The sequence below is a fragment of the Pantherophis guttatus genome, chromosome 6, assembly GCF_059756535.1.
Source record: "Pantherophis guttatus breed Tessera chromosome 6, ASM5975653v1, whole genome shotgun sequence".
NCBI lineage: Eukaryota > Metazoa > Chordata > Lepidosauria > Squamata > Colubridae > Pantherophis > Pantherophis guttatus.
Genome location: NC_142068.1, coordinates 61,899,714 through 61,922,725, shown reverse-complemented (window position 1 = coordinate 61,922,725; position 23,012 = coordinate 61,899,714). Strand labels below are relative to the sequence as shown.

Below are 23,012 nucleotides of genomic sequence, written 5' to 3'. Positions count from 1 at the left end.
TTTAAAAATATTTTAATTTTTGTCATTCACATTTCATTATGTCCATTCTTTTATATCCTTTCTTTAATGATTCAATTCCACCATTTCTTTGATATTAGTATAATTCTTGTCCTGCGGCAAATTGGCTGTAGTACATTGGTCATGGTGAGTTGGCTGTGGCGAGTTGGCTGCAGCAAATTGTCATAGACCTCCCCCCAAGGACTTACCCTAACCTATCCAGATTCAGCAAAACATCCATTCTGCTAAGAAGAAAAAGCTGACAATGTCAGTAGAGAAGGGGGTATTGCAATACCCTCTCCCTTTCTTTTTAAAGATCAAAGATATAAAGTGAAAGTGCCGAAACCTTTGCTTTCAAATGTTTCATCAGCAGATTGTTCAAATTGATGTTATTAACATGCCAATTAATGTCTTGGTAAACTATCCTGACTTACTTTTTAAAAGGTATAAATAATACAACTCAGGAGTGAAATGCTCCTGGTTCAGACCGGATTGGACGATCTGGTAGCGATCATGGTATGTGGTTCGGTGATCTGGTAGCGATGGCGGAGCAAAGCTCCACCCACCCACCTCAGTGTCATTACTTCCTGGTTTTAACCAGGAAGTAATGTGTTTTTTACCTTCTGTGCATGAGCAGAATTCTGGTTCGCGGCGTGTGCACTTCCAAACCGGTAAGGAAGGTAAGTAGATTTCACCCCTATTACAATTCCTTGACATTATCTGAAAGCTTTGCAATCATAAAGGGCAGACTCTAAAATTCTTTCTGAATTATCTATCTGGTTTGTATAACAACCAACAGGGTACAGAGGAACCCACATTAGGATAGAAATAATAAACTTAATTACTCCTAATACATTTCAATATTAATTAATGAAGTTTAGAAACTGAAAATATGTGGCACTTCATAGTCTTTTGAAGAGAGGGGAACTCTTCCTATAGAGCAACCAGGAATTATTAGGTACATTTAAAAATTACCATATCTCTTAGTATACTAAAACTAATACAACTATTTCTCTTCCATTTTGATTCTTTTCTTTTAATATTTTGAAGAGGATCCTTAGTCAAAGATTTTACTTTTTTAAAAATGTCCTTGGAAAGTTATTTCTGAATCTGTTAAATCACTAGAGAAATCTACTTAATTAAAAACTAGGTAATTTTTTTAAAAAAACACTTCCTTTTCATCTAGTTCATTATTTTTGAAAAAAGCATAATTATACATATATATCACTGTTCAACAAAATTTTATTCTACTAATAAAAAATTATTAAGATGCAAAGCAGCCATACTAAGTTGAACAATTGCTGGATTCATGTATCACTCTTAAGTAAAAGCAAGTCAGGATTTGTATGTACAATATGTAGCACAATAAATCATGGCTTATAAATGACAACTTCTTAGTACATGTAGCATACTAAGCCATGACCAAGAAATACTATGAGATATAGTATAAAATAGTGGTACATAATAGTATAAAGTAGTATAGCATAGTCCATGTTGGCATATTATTTCTCGTCATGAGGATGGCACACACAGAAGAAACTTACCTAAAGTATAGCTGAGTATTTGAAATTATCAGGTGGAAACTTCTACAAAACTAATCCTTTAAATACAATCATAGATGATATTCCTAAGATTGTCTTGAGTTTACTCACATATTCCTATTTAGTAGACAGCTGACTTTAGAGGAGAACAGCAGGCTTGGTATCTAATTCATAATCAGATACAATTAGTCCTCAACTTACCCCAGTCATTTTATACAACAGCCTCAGAATGGGTGTATTACGGCCCATAAAGTACTTCCGGCCATTGTAAAATGTCACACATATCTCCACAATCATGTGAAGACATTTCAGGCACTTGGCAACTGCTTGCATTTATGACCGGTTGCAGATTCCTATGGCCACATGACCATGTGAATTCGTGATTATTTATTTTTTTCCACTAGAAACCATAAAAAAACACTCATTCAGAATAATGGGATCACTTTATGACCGTTGTAAAAAATGAGAGAAAAATGGGTCCAGTGACATGGATGCCTTGACTTACAACTGCAATGATCAAATTTCTGGTCCCAATTGTGATGCTAAATTTAAGATGAAAAGTTAAAGTTAATTATAATACATCAATACCTGATAGACAATTTCTCCAAAACATATAGACACACATACACACACAAAATGAAGCTTTGATTTTCATTCTGTTTCTGCCACTTTTGTTCTTGATTAAGCCCCAAAATATAAACAAAACTCATTGCCCAGAGGAGAAATGGTTGAAAGTGAAGAAAAAAAAAAGAACTTGCTCTTTCTACTCTAGCATTATAATCAAAATTATAATACAGGTGTAGAATCTGTTCTGCTACATTAGTCTTAGAATACTTGTGTGGCAGACACTGCTGGAAATGGATGACTAATGCCTGGAAAAAGAAAAAAATCTTCTGAAGCTTTAGGTAATCTTCTGACTGAGCCACGCAAAAGCTGACATATTTTCATACTTTAACAGGAGGGAGAACATAGTTTTTTAGAAGCAAGAAAGGGTATGTTAAAGTAATTCTGGAGAGAAAGTATTCTAGCACCTAGTGGGGAGTTGGGTCCACACAGCAGTATCTGCTTTTTCAGGGAAAGAATGCATGTGCTCCTTCCTGAAGAAGCTTGTAATAGTCCAATTGTTTCATCTATTTTCCAACCCTTTCTTTCTAGGTGCTGGGAAGCATTACAGTAGGGCAGCGGTGAAATCCTCTGAAGTCTGCTACCAGTTCTGTGAGTCTGCTACCGAGTGAGCGTGCCTGCGTGCCGGAGGTGCACCCACACAGTGCTAAAAAAGGAACATTTTGAAGCCTTCTGAGTCTGCAAAGGTAAGTACAACAGTGAGGGGGGGATCCACGGTGCCACGCAATTTAATTAGCTAGAAAGTAGGAAATCTGACAATTCTAGCTAATATAAATCGCACATCACAGCTGATCGTCACCCAGCTGATCGTCGGAAATATCGGTTCACCTGAACCAGTAGTATTTTTTACTACCATTTCGGGAAAACCAGTCTGAACCGGCAACATTTCACCCCTGCAGCAGGGGTCCTGGAAGATAGAGATTATCTAGACTAGGGTTCCCAACCCCCAGGCTGCGGCCCACTACCAGGCCATGGCCTTATTCAGAATTGGACTGCGTGAGTGGCTGGTCAGAGTGCGTGCATGCATAACTCAACTTGCGCAAGTGGCGGGGCCCCTGTGCATGCATGCAAGGACTGTGTGTGTGTGCTGGCCCACCATTCTCATGGCCCAATTCCCTCTCCTTCTGCTGGTCCACCAAGCTACAAATGTTGGGCACTGCTGATCTAGACCATTCAGACTAGTTTCAGACTGGGGCATAATAACAAGGCAGCATTGATGAGTTTTGATGGCGTTGGAACAGAAGCCAACCATTCTGGTTCTGCTTACCTTTCTCAATATTATTGATCATGGTAATTTTCTGGACCATCCATGAGATTAGGAATAGGGGAATCCCAATGTTCTGTAGCACTTCTTTCTCTATGATTGGGACCAATCAGTTTTGATAGGGATAGCAGATCAAGTGAAAACTTTGTCCTACGTAAGGTATTTCAAAGCTTGACACTCTCAGCCCTCTTATTTAAAATCCTCCCAAAGCTGCCGAGGGAGATCATCCATCAATTTAGTATCCAATATCATCAGATGAGATCCAGATGTACTATATATCTGGCCCCAGGCTGATCAGGTAATGCTGTAAGGTCTTGCCTGTGCAGATTTGGATTTGGAAGAACAGGCTCAGTCCTGTAAGTCTAATGGCTGTGCTTGTTTAGATTGTCACATATTGAGAGGTCCATGACATGATAGCAGTGTCCCAATATCTCACAGGTTGCCACAAAGAAGAGGGAGTCAAGCTATTCTCCAAAGCACCTGAGGGCAGGACAAGAAGCAGTGGATGGAAACTAATCAAGGAGAGAAGCAACCTAGAACTAAGGAGAAAATTCCTAACCATGAGGATAATTAACCAGTGGACACCTTACCTTCAGAAATTGTGAGTGCTGCAACACTGGAAGTTTTAAAGAAGAGATTGAACAACCATTTGCCTGAAATGGTTTCCTGCCTGAGCAGGGGGTTGGACTAGAAGACCTCCAAAGTCCCTTCCAACTCTGTTATTCTATTCTATTCTATTCTATTCTATTCTATTCTATTCTATTCTAGTCTAGTCTAGTCTAGTCTAGTCTAGTCTAGTCTAGTCTAGTCTAGTCTAGTCTAGTCCCATTTTTAGGTCAGAAGAGGGTTGTGCTTTCTCTTTCAGGGCTGGTGCACAATTTAGGAATTAGCAGTTATAGTTAATAATATAATTGCACAAGTTCATCTAGTGTCAATTGTGACAATACCTGGACCAGGAGAGTTTTACAACAGTCACTCATGTGTTGGTTGTCCCAAAGGTGCTTTTCAGGAGGCAACTAGACTTGTTTTTTCTTTTGAAGACGTTTTGCTTCTCATCCAAGATGAGAAGAAAAATGTCTTCAAAAGAAAAAACAAGTCCAGTTGCCTCCTGAAAAAGCACCTTTGAACAATCATAACCTGCATGACTGAGAATCTCTATAGAAATCATGTGTTGGTTCCTTACATTTGCTCTCTACATGGCACAGCCCTTGAAAGTACTTGCCCACTGCAGCTGATCCAAAATACAGAAGCATTTAATACCTTTGCTTCCTCATCCCTATTAGTAAGCTCCATGGTACAATTCAAAATGCTAGTTATTACCTATATAAATAATATAATACCTAAGTATTTGAGGGATTATTTATCCCCAGAACTTTTGGACAGATTTGATATAGTTGATTAAACAGTATTTAAGACCCAAGGATTATAGAAAAGCTTTCTATTAGGTCAATTCTGTGAATATGTAAGATGTTCTTATAAAAATAAGAATCCCTGAGCATTTAATTATTGTCATGAAAAGTTTATACACTGGACAGGAAGTCACAGTCCAGATAGAATATGGCAGAAGATACTACTCTAAGTTGGCAAAAGAGTAAGATAAGGTTACATACTGTCTTCTGATTGATTCAACCAATAAGCTAAATGCATATCAAGGGATGCTGAATTGGAAGAATATGACAAAGGTTTTAAAATTGGAGAAAGAAACATCAATAATCTAGATATCTTAGTTCAGATCAGTAGCATTTCTGACTACTAAAAAACTGAAATTTAATTTGGATCAATATGTTGTTACTCCTCAAGAGAAAAAAAATCAATAAAATTTATAAGTCTTGTAATTTAAAATGCATACATGCATTTAGATCACACAAGAGACATAACACACAATAGTCAGGATGAAGTACTAATAGTCAAGTGCTTTCTGAGGGTCTCTTTTCCCAAACATTCATGTCATTCAACTTTGCTATTAAAAAACAGTAACCCTGTATATTTGTCTATCATCCTTCTTAAGAGAAGATACAAATAGATTGAACATATTAGACTGATATAAATTTAATAAATTAATTATAGTGATATAATAATGATATTCCGTTAGCATAAAAAGGAGCAAATTTAAGCCTTGCTATCTTCCACATTAAAGAAACTGAAAGCTGAGAAGATGAATGAAATTCAAGCAATATTTGATTTGTTACTATATTTCTTTTTTGTATCTCTTTACTGACATCTAGCAATCATCTGTATTTTTGTCCAGATATGTTGATTAGACAGGTTTTCAGATTTTTATTCAAATCAAAATTTTCCAAGTATGTTGATCCTATCTTATCAGTCCACAGAAGTCTCATAATTAATTTGAGTTTAATACACTCAAATGTATATTAATTTTAAAGAAGATTGTTCTTATTTTTTCAACAAAATATATTTCTTGGATGAAAAAATACAATTGTTTTTAAGCAAAAAAATATTAAATTGTTTGTTGTCACTTGTATGACCAAGTGTTCCTTTTATATCTTATTAGGCAAAAAAAAAACAAATACTTTCTGACACTTATCATGACAAAGTGAATGCTATTTTTATGTGTTCCAGTTCTTAAATATGCCCAGCAATCACATCATAGAATTCCAATTGCCAGGAATTGATAATTGTCTATCATCTTTGTAAATATGTCATATTATTTGATACATCTATCAATAATACTTTAATTATAACTGCAACAAAAATATAAACCATGAAGAGCTAATTAGATTTTTAAAAATGAAAAGACTATAATCATCTTTAAATTTTATTTCTTTTCTGTCTTTTTTTCCCCTCCTTGAAATAAAATCTAACAAGTGATAAATCTGCCAACTTGCTCGGGTCATTAGGAGATTGAAGCATTATATTTTGCATGTTTATTGAAGCTTATAATTTTGTTTCACAAGTGGGTTCAGCATGCTCTTAAATCATAAAGTCAGTTGACTCTTTCTGCTCTGTGGCTGTTGCTGTGTTTTTGAAGCCCAGTATGTAGAATCACTCTTTATGATAGCTTTTGTAGCTACAAGCAAAGCAATTTAGAAAACACTTTTATAGTAGCAATTTCTATATACTGCCTGCAACAAATTGCTTTGCCATGGAAATGTTTACAAAACAGTTTAAGTAATACAAATAAATTATCAAATGATCATCACATAGACAAATACAATACTAGTTTTGCATCAACAAATTCACTTCAAGTTAGAAAAAAAACCAGACTGATTTATAGGTAGTCTTTACGACCCCAAGAGGGACTGGAAAATTCATTGTTAAGTGTTATGGTTATTAAATGTTAGGGTTGTTAAGTGGAGCAACACATGACCACACCTAATTTTTATGACCATTTTTTGCTGCGGCCATCAAGTGAGACACCATGTGAATTTCACTTGAGACCTCCTGCTGGCTTCCCTAAGGACTTGATTTGTTGGAAGCTGCCTGACCAGCTCACAAATGGCAACCACATGAGTGTAGGATGTCATAAGTGTGAGCTGATTGCCAAGCATCCAGATCACAATCATTTGGCCACAGGGACATTGTGATGATCCTAAGTGCAAAGGTTTGTAAGTAAGTTACTTTTTTCAGTTACTATGGAGATTCTCAAGTCATCCAGGTCATGGTTGTCCCATAGGTGCTTTTTCAAGAAGCAGTTGGACTTTCTGGTTTTTCTTTGAAGATGTTTCGTTTCTCATCCAAAAAGCTTCTTCAGCTGTTCACTATTTTCAGTGCTGTCCTAACTTTGAATGATTGCTAAATGAATGGTTGTTAAGAGACGACTACTATGGTCAGCATCTATTCATTTCTTTTAATCTAGGTAGGAGCCAAGAAAACAAGATCTAACCTGTGGACACTTTCTTGTGTGTCAGGCCCTCCATGACATATGGCAGATCCATGGGGATCAGTTAGCCATGAATTCCCAAGCTGCTTCCATTTCTGTACCCAGATTAAAGTCTCCCAGGACCATGAATCTGGGAAATTCCACTGCCAAGCCACCACAGCTTTGAGCAGTTGTGAAACAGAAGCTGCTATGCAGCAGGGAGGCTAAACGCAAAGTGGTTATCCCATCTGTCCTTCAATTTTATAAATAGGGTCTAGCTAAGTGTAGAGTAATGCTTTTGAAAGCTTCCAAAATGTCCCAGGACCTAGATGACATTCCCTGCTTCTGCCTCTAACCCAGAGTCACAGTTGATGTCATAATATCTAGGTGGGTCCATTGCCAAGAGAGGCACCCCTTTCCCTCCATGCCCATCCAGGTCTCAATAATTATACATAGGTTTAGTCCTCTCATCCATGGAAAAGTAGTGTTTAATACAGGATGATCTGACATTGAATAGCAAGAGCCTGAGTCCAGAGAGTTACAAGGTGGAATTGATAAAAGACACTGAATATAGGTAGTTCTCAAGATATGAATAGTCATTTAACAGCCATGGCAGATCTCTCAATGGCTATATGAACCTATTTTGAAGTTACGATTGCCGCCAGCACCTGCGTGATCATTTGCCCTTACAACTGAGCACAGTGCCTGACCACTTCTCCATCTCCAATCCCACCCATCTGGGACTTTAGTTTGGCAAAGTTCTATTATATATAAGCAAATAAAGGATTTAACGTCTCTAGGTCGGGCACGAGACTACATGCAGGAAATCTTATGGGAATTTACAATAATGACTACAGATTTATTTTAAATTAATTGGGAAAATAATGTGACAGGACAGTAAAAGCTATGAGAAAAGAGCACTGGGAATAATATCTGCTTGAAGTAATATTTTGTATTTTTTTCTGAATATATACAATAATTGCATTGGAATAATTCAAAATTTAAAACACAGTCTGACTCTGCCTACTCAGAAATACAGTAAGTTCCTTGAAACTCATGAGAGCTACTTTCAGAGAAGTACGTAGCTTTTTCCACTTGAAAACTGTAAAAGAAAGATGGAATGAAATTAAAGTTCAGAGAAAGAGGTAAGGTTTGGAAATTCCAGATACTGTGAATATGAAAGGACATTTCTACTGAATTAAGTGGAATTTGTTAGGCAGTGGATAAGACTCTCATACAATGATCCATTTGACGGTTTTTGTTTGGGATTGAACACTAGTTTCCTGCTATTTCTTGTACTCTTTACTGTAACTGTAAATATATAATGTGTTTCCTTGAAAATAAGACCCAACCAGAAAATAAGCCCTAGGATGATTTTTCATGATGCTCATAATATAAGCCCTATTCCTAAAATAAGCCCCGGTTAAGATTGTCAGCCAGGCGGGTGCATTTTAGTACAGTATTTCCCTGAAAATAAAACCTAACTGGAAAATAAGCCATAGTGCATCTTTTGGAGCAAAAATTAATATAAAACCCAGTCTTATTTTCGGGGGAACACGGTAATAGGAGTTGTTAATCTGTAAAATATATCTTACAAGCAAAAATTATATAGAATGTGACTGTCTGAGCTGTTAGGATTGATAAGAGATGGAACATGTTCAGATATTGTACATATTTAAGGAGGATTACAAACCAGTTGCCCACAAAGCAAAAGGAGGCTGCCATAGGCAGACAGAAGGCAATAGATAGAAAAACAGCATTTTCTTTAGTCTTGCAAATTACTTCTTACATGCTTTATCTAATCTAATCCATATTTAATTAATGTCTTCTATGAAGTAGTTTGATAGACATTCACATCACTATGTAGAACCGTATAATGATTTCAGTCCTCAGCATTTGAAAAAAAAAACGTGTTAATTGCAACCTACTGTCATGCATATTAATGTTTCATATATTACCATGAAAAATGTTAACAGATATCATTAGCTTTTAACTACTACTATGTAGGATTGGGTGAAAATAATATAGCTTTCCAGCTTCCTCATAGTTGGGAAGTTTGCTGTGAATACTCTCTCATTCAAAGTCTCACCTATTTCAAGGATAGGAACTGAAGAAGAGTGCCAACTCCCTTCTTCTATGTTAGTACTGTCACTCCAAAGTGGCTATTTCACAAATATATTTCATATAGAAGGAGAAAAAAAGCCCCTATGCTTTGCTCCAGCAAAACACCTAGCATCTAAGGAAGAAGTGTCTTCCCTTATCAATGATTCTCATTGGAGCAAATTTTTGGTGCAAGCCGTTCTTCCTTCATCTTCCTCTCTCTTTTCCATTCTTCAGCTGAATGAAGCCTTTTTTCCCCATTTATGTAAAACGTGGGAAGTATTGTTGAGAAAAATAGCTAAGATGGAGAAACTCACCAAGAGCTAAGAACTTCAATTTTTCCTTTTCTGACTTGGTACAAAAGGACTGAAGTCCATAGACCTCTTCTCCATTCTACTCCAGACAGCTTTTGAGAAGACAAAATCTGCTTCATGAAAAGAATTGAATAATAATTCATTTCACTTAAATATAGAGAGAAATGATTACGGTGCTTTTAAAAATTGAGAATCCCTGCAGTTTAGTTGCACAGATGCTTTCACCAAGAGAAAGATACTCCTAATGTTAATAAAATATTTATAAAATAAGCAGAAAAATGCACAATTTCTAATATTAAGAAGGAAAGTTGTCAAAAGATCAGTAATTCCTATTTTTCTAAAGGAATGGTTAAAATCTCTACCTCAATTCTCTTTCTGCACTATCATATTCAAAGACAGGTGAATGTTTTAATAATTTCTTCACAAAGCTTTATATACAACACTTCTATATTCTAATTTTTAATTATTTTTAAATTTTTAGTAATTATTGTCTATATTTTGCAGTGATTGTTTTTATATTGTGATCCTGATTGTTGTACGCTGCCCAGAATCACTTCTGGTGGGAGGGGCAGCTATATAAATTTGATGAATAAATAAATAAATAATAAAAGCTTTTATAAACCCAATAAATAAAATAATAAATATTGCATTCTTGATATATCAAGACATAAATAATTTTTAGAATGAGCCATGCTTCCCTTGTTTTGATACCAACCAGAGCTGGTATTCAGCCGGTTTGGACCAGTTCGGGCAAACCAGTAGTGGAAATTTTGAGTAGTTCGGAGAACCGGCAAATACCACCTCTGGTTGGCCCCGCCCCTGCCCACCCACTCACTGGCTTGCCACTCATCCCACCCGGTCATCGCCCACCACCATCTGCCCACTTGCCCCGCCTTGCGTCACCCCACCCTGCCCTATATATCTTGCCTTTGCCATGTGGCCCAGCTAATCTCTGCGCCTCACCTGCTCTGCTCACCAAAGGTAAGCATGCCGCCCACTCGCCCTTCGCCTCGGGTTGAGGCCCAGGGATGTGCCATTTCGCAGCTCCAGCCTTGCCCAGAGCCTCCTCCACCCACTCACCATCCGCCTTGACCGGGTTGGGTAACATGCCATTCCCTGGCTCCGGCCTTGCCCTGGAGCCTCCGCCCAATTGCTGTTCGCTTCTAACCCCTCTGGCCTCAAACTACAGCCCCCCAGGCTGAAGCAATTTATTTGGCCTACTGCCTGCCGCACTAAGCCGAATGGCCATCGGTGGGGGGGGGCGCACAGGAGGGAATGGACCAGAGTCCCATCCAGAAAGCGCTGCAGCGGAGATCTTGCAGCCATTTCTTCCATCAGTCGCTCAGTCGCTCGGAGAGACGTCCATGTGCTCTCCAGGTTGGCAGCTGCTGCTCTTGCTGGGAGAGCATCTTATGCAATTTAGCAGCTGTGAGCCACCGCTTTCTTCTAAATCCCATCGGAAAACGCTGCAGCTGAGAGAAACAGCAGCCATGTTGAATGCTGCTTCTCTCAGCCACTGCGCTTTCCAGATGGGACTCAGAGGAAAGCGGCAGCTTACAGCTGCTAAATTGAACAAGACACTCTCCCAGCAGTGCAGAGAGAAGCAGCTGCTGCCCTGGAGATCAGAGATGGAGGGAAGCAGGCCCCGAAAGGTTGCTCGATTGAGCCTCGCACATGGCAGAAGCCGTGCATGCACGGAAGCTGTGCACAGTTTCTGTGTACACATGCCTGCGCAGAAGCCTCATGCATGCCTGCACAGAAGCTGCATGCATGTGAATGTGCACACTCACATTTTTGGCAAACCGGTGGTGGAATTATTTGAATCCCACCACTGATACCAATCTGAGTTTTGCTGTCAATATATTACTTTTTACTGAGAAATGTAGCAACTCAAATGTTTCCTTAGTCTAGTATTGTATGACATGGTGTCTGACACTTTTCTGCCAAACAAGTCTTATCACATAGATGCACAAGTAAATTTTTCAGTCACAATGTAAATAGCTCAGGCTCGTTAATTATTTAGTTTCACTCACTCCTAAAGTCAAGCACAAGAGTATCCTATAGTATTATTGTTCAAAATGTACTGTCAAAAAGTCTTGAAAGTACTGATTTACAAATAGATCTTCCTACAAGATTTTGCTGGTTAAATTTTTACATACAGACTTGAAAATGCTTCTGTGTATCCCACATTAAAATGTATTAGTATAGAGAAGAAACCTAGGTATCATCTCTCCAAATGAATAAGCCTAAATCATATGTTTTATATATGAAATGAATGAAATATCATGTGGATCACCACATTTTCAGTTGATTTAATATCTCAAGGTGATAGAATAGAATAGAATTCTTTATTGGCCAAGTGTGATTGGACACACAAGGAATTTGTCTTGGTGTATACGCTCTCAGTGTACATAAAAGAAAAGATACATTCGTCAAGAATCATAAGGTTCAACACTTAATGATAATCATAGGAAAACAGTCAATATAAATCTTAAGGATACCAGCAACAAGGTAGGAACAGAACCTATATAATTGCTCAAATCCAGATAAATATCAGGGAGCGTCTACTATATACCTGCAGTCTGATATTTATATTTCATATTTGAACTATAAATTTCCACGCTTCATTAAGAAGCTGTTTCTAAATTTCAAATTCCATCCAGGCTTTAGAAATAACATTAAAATGGAGGTACTGATAAACAGTGGCAGGAAAAAACTTGTCACAACAAACTCTTAAAATGCTAGTTAGAATGGTCCCAATGTGTGAAATTCATATCACCTCTTCTATTGATTTAGAATCCCAAATGCTCCAAAGTATTGATTGCATCTTTTTATGTGATATTAGGAGCCAGTTGGTTTATAGCAAAAAATAATAACCTTCACTAAATAGATTTATAAACAGAAACTTCTTATACTGAATAAGTTATATATATATTTGTTATATTTGGAAAATAATGATGCACACATGCACATGCACACACAGAAACATTCCAAATTCTTTCTATTATTAACCATCAAAATGTTATTGGAAGTCTTTTTCGTGTCCTCCTTAAGCAACCAGTTTCTCTGCCAGATTCACTCAATACTGTAATGTCATATTTCATTTTTCTCAACAAAACTGTTTCAGCTGAAATGAAGTGAGATGTGTAATAAACTGACCAACTGAACCGGCCCTAAAAAGAAAGCAGTAAGCAAAAGTAAAAGATTGTAGAGTGTGGAAAATATCCCTATTCTTGTTTGTTTGTTTTTTGATCAGATAGATACATCTATCCTCATCATACAGTTCTCTTTTTAATTAAGCAGTGTTATGCAAAGCATAATCCAAGGGCATCTGATAGTCCCATAGATACTGACCACTATTGGTTATCATCAGGGGTGGGTTCTAATTTTTTTTACTACCGGTTCTGTGGGCGTGGCTTATTTTGTGGGTGTGGCTTGGAGGTCATGTGACTAGGTGGGCGTAGCTAATTGGTCAGAGTCATTTCTGGAAGGTCCTTGCACTTACAACCAGTCCTTGCACTTACGACCCGACTCATTTGTTTGCTTTTAACACTGATCAGCTGTAGGACGGCCCTTTGAAGCCCCGTGGCAAGAGTTTAAACAGTTTTTTTCCCTCTAGTCATCAGCTGGGACTCAGGAGGCAGCAATAGATTGGGGGTGGGACCAAATAAAAGGTAAGAATAACGTGGATGGGGGGGTGGGCAGGGGGGAGAACCGGTTCGGTGATGTCATATCGTCACCGCTACCGGCTCGGCCGAACCAGACCAAACCGGGAGGAACCCACCACTGGTTATCATGACTTTGCCAATCAAGCCTTTCACATACAGAAACCACATAGACGAGGTGTGCAAACCAGGTGTACAAGTACCAATTTTGACACATTTTGACTACTATACCACAAGGGTGATGAAAGCCCAGTTTTACCCCAGATATGCTCCTGCTATTTTATGCAAGTCAACATACTAATGCTGGAATTCCATCAGTTCAGAAGTTCATGCAGTAACATAAAATACAGATGATGCATTTACTCAGGAAGGCTTGTTTAAAGATTTCCTAAAATCTTTTGAATCAGATGGATCCTACGAACTTTGTTGATATTCTTTCTATAATAATTACTGGTCTCTCTGATTGAACTACTACTTAAAATGAATACAGGAGATGATTAAGGAGGCGGGTGGTATAAATAGACATATTACTTGCCTTTCACAGGCTGTGAGCCGTTACCTTCCCAGAGAGGTCTATGACAATTTGGCACAGCCAACTCGCCATGGTTAACTCGCTACGGCCAACTCGCTGCAGGACAAGAGTTACAGTAATATCAAAGAATTGGTGGAATAGAATCACTAAAGAAAGGATGCGAAGGGAGGGACAGAATGAAATGTGAATGGCAAAAAAGAATTTTTTAAAGTAAATATTTTAAATAATTAAGTAGAATTATTAAATTGTCCCGCAGCAAGTTGTCCCATGATGAGTTGGCCATGGCGAGTTGTTCTGCAGTGAGCTGGCCGTAGCGAGTTGGCCACAGCAAGTTGGCTGTGGCAAGTTGCCCCATTCTGTTCCCAGACTTTGATCATCTGCAGATTTTCCCATTCGTCAGGAAGGAAAGACCCATTTCAAAACAAATAGCAGAATTGCTAGAAAAGGAAAAGCACATAATCCCAAAATAACAGTTTGACAAGTTTGGAAAGCTGACAATCTATTTTTAAAAACAAAATACAGTGAGTGATATGCAGCTATATCATGCCATCATTCATTGTCATCATTCCATTTTGAGAACAATTTATACACCATAAGTCTGATTCCTTATGAACCCTGTCATTCTAGATTTATTCCACCTATTGGAAGACCATCATTTGATGGCATTTTTAAAATAATTGTTTAAATAGGACTTAAGTTTTTAATAATTATTTCCCTATTATCTCATTCATTTTCATCAATATATTAAGCTGAAAAAAATTGGAACTTCTCAGTTTCACAATGTAGTTTGGCAGAGAAAAAACAAATTTGTGAATTTGTGCAAAGTTATCTCCTGTGCTAATCTTCTACAGCTATCGTTTATGGTTTTGCATTTTCTTTATGATTATAGAGAGTAGAAATGAATGGGAAATGCTGAAAGTGAAAGCGGTGGTGCTTTAGATTTTTATAGACTAACAATATTTAAAATTTTCAGAAGGTAGTTTTAAACTTTGTTTATGATTCAAGGAATTGAGATTAGAATGAAGATTTGCAAAATTAACTAACATTAGTTATAATCATAAAGAATGTTTAAAACAATCTTCTGAAAATTTTAAATATTCTTCTCTCTATAACCAATAAAACAAATACAAAACCATAATCCAAACTAATCAACATGACAATTAAGGATTATAGCTATCAAATCTCACCAGGCTCAAGGTTGACTCAGCCTTCCATCCTTCCAAGGTTGGTAAAATGAGGACCCAGATTGTTGGGGCCAATATGTTGACTCTGTAAACCTCTTAGAGAGGGCTGTAAAGCACTGTGAAGTGGTATATAAGTCTAAGTGCTATTGAGATAGCTATAGAAGATTAGCACAGGAGGTAACTTTGCAATTCGTTTTCTTTTATGTAGATACATTTTTACCCATCTTATTTATGATCTTACATAGTTAAGTACTAAGAAATAGATTTATTTTAATATAAAGGCTTGACTTAAAATATTTTAGCATTTAAAAAATCCTATCGTAATGTAGTATCTATCCTATACTACTTTTGCTGATTATCTTATCTCTTTTTTGGTTCATTAAATAATCATTTTAATTTTATTGTGAGCTTAACATACTAATGTCAACTAACAGGATATTTTTAATTTTAGGACCACATTAAGTTTAAATCTAATAATGAGTCATATAAAAATTGTCCCTAGGCAGAATGTTCCCATGAAAAGCAAGCGAAAAAGCACAATTTAAACTTGGTTTATCCTTTTCTAAAGACTTGTTTAGGCTTAAAAAGGAAATGGAAGTTTGTGCATTTAATTAAAAAGGAGTCATATGCCTGAGCAGAATAGGTAGGGTAGTATTACTGATAATAGCTCCTATACTCAGCAGCCAAATGTGGTATCAACAATTGAGGGAAGGATTAGTAAAAAATGCTGAGGACTAGGGTTTTAAGGAATTTTGCTGGCTTTTAATCATTTAGTTTGAAAATGTATTAAATCATAATGTTGCTTTACTTGATTTTGGCTCAATGTTATGTGTGAAGCTAAAAAAAAAAATGGTTTATTCAATAAATCCATATTGGTTAACCAAACCATGATTTGCTGCATGAATATAATCAATAATTCATTTTGAAACTAGGGAGATAATTCTAATTGCCTCCCTTGCTCTCCTGGACAAAATTAACATGTTGGCCATGGTATGTATACTTAATCACAGTGGCTAAGTGTACACTGAAATATCACTGTATAAGTGCCACCCTTTCGTACTTGCATCATAAGTTTGCATGCAAGAGAATTTTTTTATATCATAACAGACATTTCCTAACTTGCCTCCTTGGTCCCTGTGTTACCTACGATGCAGGCTTAAAGATCTTAGGTTGTTAAATGAACATACACTCTGACTTCCTATTCTAAATAAATCCCACACTCCAATTCAGATGGATCTATTTCTTTAATTTCCTTTTCAATGTAAAATAATAATTATAGGTAATCCTCAATGTACAACCACAATTGAGCCCAAATTTTCTTCTGCTAAGTGAGACATTTGTTAAGTGAATTTTGCCCTATTTTATGACCTTTCTTGCCACAGTTGTTAAGTTAGTGACACAGTTGTTAAGTGAATCTGGCTTCCCCATTGACTTTGCTTGTCAGAAGGTCACAAAGGTGATCACATGACTCCACACTATTACAACCATCATAAAGATGAGTCAGTTGCCAAGCGTCTGAATTTTGATCAGATGTCCATGGGGATCCTGCAACATTTGTAAGTATGAAAAACGGTCATATGTCACTTTTTTCAGTGCCGTTGTAACCTTGAAGGGTCACTAAAAAAAACTGTTGTAAGTTGAGGCCTACCTGTACTAGTAAACAGTAGAAATAATGTGTGGCTGATCTATAAACTTATTCTGATTTTAAAAACAAACTTTAACATTTGACAATCTAAATGTCAAAAGTTACTTACATCTCCAATGCCACTATCGCTAATTATTTGGAAATATGTTTTTGAATAAACAATAAAATTCCAATATTCACACAACTGAAATTGGCATTGGAAAAATAAGGAAAGTATTACATCCTCTTTTCAAAAATAGCTGTTACACGATAATGACTTATGACAAACTTTGTGAAGCACTCCTATTTTAATTTAACACTTCTACTTCTACTTAATTACTTAGTTCACACCAAAGCTTTTCTAAGTAACAAACACATCTACATGTTCTTGCTCCTGACACTTGTTAAAAGAGAGTGAAACATAGCAACACTTCAAATGTGACTAACACCAGTTCGGTGATTTGTTTTAAATAAGTAAAGAAGAAATTCTTATAAAGCCTCACTCAAGGCTGAAGTATTCAAGGTGTTATTCAAAAAGCATAGTCCATAGAGTCTGTGGAAAATAGCTTGTTTATTTCTTTCTTATCACTGTCATATTCATTTTGGGGGAAAAATATCTAAGTAGAACATATGAAACTTAATTTTAATTCATTTTAATATCACCGCATATCAGTTTTTCAGTAATATATTTCAAGTCATTTTTATAATGCCTGCTCCTTAAAAATTCATAAACATTTTTATGCAGGTAAAAATCAGTGTATTAAAACAAATTTCATAAGGTTTAAAAATCCCATCCCTCTTTTTGCCAGCAACAGAAATCTTTAATTCTTTCTCCAAAACCTACATTCTTAAAATATCCACAATATGATATTGTTAAGCATCTGCTAAAGTATAATGTTGTTTTGCCCTCATTTTTACAGTTGTTTTGGTGAATAAATTGGAGAGACAGAGAAGAAAAAGAAATAACTAATAAGCATTAATCCCCCTAAAGAAATTTATGTTTTGATTATATTCCTGAGCCTTTGGGTCCATTTGCACTTGGAAAATTTTCCTTGGGCAGGGGTGGTACCAGGAGTGAAATGCTCCCGGTTTGGACCGGATCGCCCAATCTGGTAGCGATGGCAGCGGGTGGCTTGGAGAACCAGTAGCAAAAATCCCTGCCCACCCCCCATGCCCAGCTGAGCCGCAAAATCATCAGAGGCTTTTTAAAAAAAAATTCAAAGCATTTTTTCTACAACCTCTTCGGCTGAAAAAATGCTTTTAATTGTTTTTTAAAAAGCCTCTGATGATTGCCCGGCTCAGCTGGGATCGTCAGAAGCTTTTAAAAGCATTTTTTTTACAACTTCTTTGGCTGAAGAGGTTGTAGAAAAAATGGTTTTAAAAGTAAAAAAAAAAAAAAGTTGGCCACACCCACCCAGTCACATTACTCCCCCCTCCCCAGCAAGCCATGCCCACAGAACCGGTAGTAACAAATTTTATATTCCACCACTGGGTGGTACTTACATGTTATTAGAATTTCAGGAATACAGTACAAAACCATTAAGTATTGAACATTTTATTTGTAGCAATGGGAAAACTTTATTTCAGTATAACATTTGAGTTTTACCAAATTAGATACTTTGGAATAAAATAAAGCTCATACTTCAAAATCTATCTTATCATACATCAGCATGGACAGAGCATCTGGCTTGCCATTAAAGAAGAATATAGACTAACAAGCTCAATGAAATTAAAGCTACTGTATATGTAAAATGGAAGGTGTTGCCATACTTGCATGCTATAAAACAGTGTTTCTCAGCCGGTGACATGAATATTACAAGCAATACACAAAGACCCTGAATATAACATGAGTCAAGTCCATTCAGGGGAAGGGAGGGCAAGGGAGGGGAGGGGACGAGATGAGGACAGAACAACATCTCCAGTCCAATAGACTGAGGCAAATTGGATTACTGATCATAGCTATGGCAGTTTTCCAATGGCAGGAAAATCCAGGGCAGAGATTCTCCAATATATTTGCTAGGAAAAATGCCTTACTCCATGACCTCTCTTCAACATGTTAGGATTAATACCACTTTATAATTCCTTGGTAAAGCCACACTTGGAATACTGCATTCAGTTTTTGTCACCACGATGTAAAAAAGATGTTGGGACTTTAGAAAGAGTGCAGAGAAGAGCAACCAAAATGATTAGGGGACTAGAGGCTAAACATATGAAGAACGGTTGCTGGAATTGGGTATGTCTAGTTTAATGAAAAGAAGTATTGGGGTGACATGATAGCAGTGTTTCAATATCTCAAGGGTTGCCACAAAGAAGAGGGAGTTAAGCTATTCTCCAAAGCATCTGAAGGCAGGACAAAGAAGCAATGGGTAGAAACTAATCAAGGAGAGAAGCAACCTAGAACTAAGAAGAAATTTCCTGACAGTTAGAAACATTAACCAGAGGAACAACTTGCCTCCAGAAGTTGTGAATTCTCCAACACTGGAAATTTTTAAGAAGATATTGGACAACCATTTGTCTAAAATGGTATAGGATTTCCTGCCTGAGCAGGGGGTTGGACTAGAAGACTTCCAAGGTCCCTTCCAACTCTGTTATGCTATTCTATTCTAACATTTACTGCAGAGAGCATTGGGCAGAGAATAGGATTGTAACACACAAAATCCCACACACAACACAAACAAATAGATGGGGATGAAAAGTTTCACGTAACAAATAGGGAAACCTGGCTAATAATATTTGAAACCATATAGGTAGTCCTCAACTTACGACCACAATTGAGCCTAAAATTTATTTTGTTAAGTGACATATTTGTTAAGTGAATTTTGCCCCATTTTACCACCTTTCTTGCCTCAGTTGTTAAGTGAATCACTGCAGTTGATAAGTCAGTAACCTGTGTCAGTGTTCCATGCTGCCAACCTGGTTGTTAACTGAATCTGGCTTTCCCATTGACTTTGCTTGTCAGAAAGTCGCAAAAGATGATCACATGCTCTTGGGACCCAACAACGGTCATAAATATGAATCACTTGTCAAACATCTGAATTTTGATCACATGATCATAGGGATGCTGAAAAGCTCATAACTGAAAAACAGTCATAGGTCATTTTTTCAGTGCTGTTGCAACTTTGAATGGTCACTAAACTGTTCAAAATGGCTGCGCACATGGAGGCTGTGGCTGGGTGTTTTTTCACCTGTGGTGTGGATGATTCTGTGTGTGTTTTGGATTTTTTCCTTGATTCAAACCTGTGGGGGCAAGGAGCATGTATAGTCTGCAAGCCTTGTTACAAATTGGACTGAAACGTGAAAAGGCTATTACGGACGATTTTATACGTTCTCATAACATACCGGAGGAGAGAAGTTTTAAATAGAAATATTAGGCGAAATGAAGAGATAAAAGGGATGAAAATTAAAAAAGAAGAGTACAAATTGCAAGCTTTTGCAGATGATTTAGTATTCATCATAGAGGAACCACAAATAACAAGCCCTAAATTACTAGAACAAATAGAGAGTTACAGAAAGGTGTCTGGTCTAAAAATAAATAAAGATAAAACATAAATCTTGATGAAAAGTATCATAGAAAAACAAAAAAGAGAGATAAAAGAGAATTTAGACATACAACTGGTGAAGAGTTAAATACTTAGGAATAGACTTAACTTCAAGATGTGTAACGGTAAAAGAGGACAATTATTATAGATTAAAACAACAAATTGAGAAAGAATTGGAGAAGTGGAAGAATCTTCAATTATCACTTATGGGAAGGATTGCAATAATAAAGATGAATATATTACCAAGATTATTATTTCTATTCCAGATAGTATCGATAAAAATTGAAAAGACTTATTTTCAACATCTTAACAAGATAACAAGGACATTTATATGGCATATAAGTATAAGAAAAATAAATAAAAATAAATAAGAGAAAAAAGCAAGAATAAGCATAAAAATGCTTCAAGACACAAGACACATGGTGGATTTGGACTGCCGAATTGGGAATTATATCACCAGGCATTGACTTGGATGAAGGAATGGGTTGAATTAAGAAATATAAGACTATTAACATTGGAAGGCCATGATCTACAACTTGGATGGCATGCATTTTTATGATATGGTAGAAATAAGATACATATGTACTTTCATAGACATTATATAAGGAACGCACTGTTTTTGGTATGGGAGAAGGTTAGAGACAAATATTATGGGAAAATGTCAATATAGTTATCAACAATGGAAGCTTTAATACACCCAAACGTTTTTAATTTTGGAAATATTGTTAGATACAAGGATTTATTAACAGATAAGTGGGAATTGAAAGGGAAACGAGAATTGGAAGAACAGGGGATTGAGACGGATTGGTATATGTATATGCAGATACAAACAAGATATGAAAAAGATGCTAAATTATATGGTTTTTATTTAGAAAAGACAGAGCTGGATAGGATACTCACAGGAACAGAGGATAAATTAAAAAAAGCAAACTTTATAATTTCTTACTAGGTATTGAACTGGAGGAGGAGCAAGTAAAGAAAACTATGATAGCCTGGGCAAAAAATTTTGGATATTCAATTGACTTAGTGAAATGGCAACAGTTATGGGAAAGGAATGATAAATTAACAATGTCTACTGCATATAAGGAAAATCAATATAAAATGTTTTATAGATGGCACATGTCACCTGAGAAACTGGCAAAAATGTTTAAAGATAATAATAATAATAATAATAATAATAATAATAATAATAATAATAATAATAATAATAATAATAATAATAATAATAATTTTATTTCTATACCGCCCTTCTCCCGAAGGACTCAGGGCGGTGTACAGCCTATTTAAAAACACAGACAAAACAATGATATAAAATTTAAAATAATTAAATAAGTGGCTCAAATTTAAAACCCCAATAAATTTAAATACCCCAATTTAAAACTATTGTGTTGATAGTCCGGCCTGCCGGAACAACAGGGTCTTCAATGCGCAGCGAAACACCCGGAGGTCGGAGATCTTACGAATTTCCGGGGGCAGTTCATTCCACAGGGCTGGGGCTCCCACAGAGAAGGCCCTCCCCCTGGGCGTCGCGAGCCGACATAACTTGGCTGATGGCACCCTGAGGAGGCCCTCTCTGTGGGAACGAACTGGTCGGTGGGAGGCTATTGGTGGCAGAAGACGGTCTCGGAGGTACCCGGGTCCTATGCCATGGAGCGCTTTAAAGGTGGTAACCAACACCTTGAATCGCACCTGGAAGACCACAAGATAAATCAGCCAAATGTTGGAAATGTCACCAGTTACCAGGTTCATATTACCATATGTGGTGGACATGTTCAGAAGCTAAAAACTATTGGAATAAAATTAATATATGGCTGGAAGAAATGATACAGCAACGTACTGATTTTAAACCAGAGCTGTTCCTACTGGGTATCCTTCCAGAAAAAATTAGTAAAGAAAATATTTATTTGATTATACTTGTAGTAACAGCTGCACAAAATGTTTTAACTACTTCTCCTTCCAAATCAGAGAAAATACCTTTGGAAGGAGAAGTAGTTAAAAAACTTTTAGACTGTGCAGAAATGAATAGATTGACTTTGATGACTAAAGAAAGAGAAGATTCAGAATACTTTAAGATATGGAATCAATTTTACCATTGGTTAGAAAAGAGATACAAATAACTAAATTAATAATTATGTATAAAAAGTGCTACAATTAGAATATTGTGTTAGTGATGAAGTGTTGTAATGGACTTGGCGAGAATGAAGATAGAAGAAACAACAAAAAGAAGAATTTTTGGAGACAACACCGAAATGTCACATGGAAGGAATGACTGATGTATTAAATGTTTGTTTGCTTAAAAAAAAAAAAAAAACTTTTAAAAAACATACCGGAGGAGGCAGCTAGGACCCTGGGGGAGCCATGGATTATTATCCCTACAGGAAGGAGGAGGAAGTGGAGAAAATGGAGGGACAGGAAGAAAAAGAGAGGATGTTGTGCAGGTGTTCTTTTTAAACTGAGTAAGTTTCCACACAAGCCTTCAATTCCAAATATATTTCTTACCAATGCAAGATCTCTTACTAACAAAATGGATGAATTAAGGCTACATATTGCAAAGACCAAATTAATCAAGAACTGCTGTGTTTTGCTGATCATAGAAACTTGGCTTCATTCACTCATTCCGGATGCAGCTGTTGAGCTGGAAGGCTACATAGCTCATCGGCAGGACAGGAGTAGAGAATCCAGCAAGAGCAAAAGGGGAGGTTTAAACCTTTATGTGAACAAGAGCTGGTGTATCAATATAAAGACTGTAGACAGCCACTGCTCCATGGATCTGGAGTATATGACACTTAAATGTAGACCCATATATCT

General features: G+C 36.7%; 1 protein-coding gene across 4 annotated transcripts in view; it reads right to left on the bottom strand.

Moving 5' to 3' along the window:
• DOCK1 (dedicator of cytokinesis 1) overlaps window positions 1–23,012 on the bottom strand; it is a 427,633-nt gene that overhangs the window by 127,331 nt on the left and 277,290 nt on the right. The window lies entirely within an intron of this gene.